The following is a 2,042-nucleotide window of genomic DNA, read 5'->3' on the forward strand; positions in this document are numbered from 1 at the left end:
AGATTGTGATTTGGTAGTGTTTATGTGTTTGTATGATAAGAGGAGGTTTTGTAGAAGAGGCTTTTTGATACAGCTGTTGATACCGTCTCACTGTTGTGCTTTCCAGGTAGGGTTTCCCTACTCAGTATTAATTACATAATGTGTGGTGATTGTGCTGTAATTAGTGATTGTTGATTGATTCAGACGGTTGTGATTGTATATTGTTGATTGATTCAGACGGTTGTTGATGTTGTATTGTGATTGCTGATTGTTTGTCTCTGGTTCTCGAGATGCGTTCTCGGCTGAGTGGAGTCACTTGCGGGAGTGGCTTCACGCCCTAGTTTCGCCCTTCGTGGAACCCGCCACGGAAGAGGATGTGCATATTAATGGGACAGGGTTATCGCTCGGTATGATGAGCGGGGCTTAGGTGGGAACGGCTGCGGTCCCCCACTAGCAGGGCTGGTCCAGTGGACAGTCGTTGACGGAGATTGATGGGAGTGGTGTGATTGTGTGTGTGTGACCGTTTGAGCTGTGTTGTTTGTTGTGTTGTTGGATTATATAAATTGTGTGATTAGTACTGACCCCGTTTAAATGTTTTAAAAACTGTGGTGATCCATTCGGGGGTTGTGAGCAGTTATTGAGCAGGTATGATATGACGCGTATGGGATAGCTGAGATGAGTCATCACGTGGCAGTTAGAAGTCTTCCGCTGTGTCAGACGATGTTTTATGGCTTTCATAGTTTTAGCAATAGACCGTCTGAGAATCTTGTATTTCTTTTTTTCAGTTTGGAATTGCTATGTAATCACTTTAAACTTTATTTACTTTTAAAGTTGTTTCGTTATTGTCTTATGAATATCATGCCTCGGGTAACCGAGATGGTGGCATCCTTATACCTGAGTGGTCCTGGTAAGGCACTTGGAGTATGGGGGTGTTACAGCCACCTCCAAAAATAGGTGACAATTTACACAGACACACAACACGTCAGTTTCCATAAATAAACATAAGACACAACATGATAGATAAATATGCAACATGCCATTGAGTGAGACACGATTATACAATCACCACGCTGGTGTCGAGACACGCCCAGACTTAACCACAACCACTAGTGTCCTAGACACGCCCACGACACAGAGCTCACAAATAGGTACAGGGACACGCCCAGACGTAACGGGTCCGGAAGCCAACCGGATCCCCTGCAAGACGTCGTGCTTTAACCACACGAGTACCTCTGTACTCAAGTCATTAATGTGCACATTTATATTGGAGTGAAAAGCCCCATGAGGCGACTCAAGTGTATGGCGATCTCCCAACCATCTTACGTCTCCTCAACAACAACTATTGCTACCAACAACTTCCAACCATCACATATATCACTAAATGCATCACAAAATGCCAATATGCCCAATTGACAATGAATATGCATAACACTCACAAATTGTGCCTTTTTCTCATATATCATGAATGCCAATCATACCACAGACCCATGTACACCAATAACCACATGTTATAATGCAAATACAACAACATAAGAGACTCAACAAGATCCTCAAACATTACCATGTGATGCAATACTACTCATAAGATGCAAATGATGTAAATAACACACAAATATAGACACACATTATTAACACCGAGTAGGATAAACCTACCTTTTAGCATACTTCATAAGCTAGTCGAAATCACCAAGTATCCATTTCATAAAACCGTCTCATCCTACATAAATTACATAATAACTATCACAAAACCTCCTACACTAATACATAATAGAAAACCCCTTATTATTACCCACTAGTTACTTATATTACACATGCTAATTACTAACTGATTACACATAATAAAACCCCCCAAAAGTTAGGGTTAAAATATGACAAAGAGAAAGGTGGGATTTCGACTTACAAAGGTAGATCGGGGATTAGGTGGAGGTTGCATCTTCAAATCCAAGTTTGAAGGTCATGAGAGAGGCTTATGGAACATTCTAGAGAGAAGGAAGAGTGTTTAGGGTGAGAAAGAAGAAGATAGGATATGATTTGATTACGGATAAGAAAGGAATCCGAAATAG

The sequence above is a fragment of the Silene latifolia genome, chromosome Y, assembly GCF_048544455.1.
Source record: "Silene latifolia isolate original U9 population chromosome Y, ASM4854445v1, whole genome shotgun sequence".
NCBI classification, from domain to species: Eukaryota; Viridiplantae; Streptophyta; class Magnoliopsida; order Caryophyllales; family Caryophyllaceae; genus Silene; species Silene latifolia.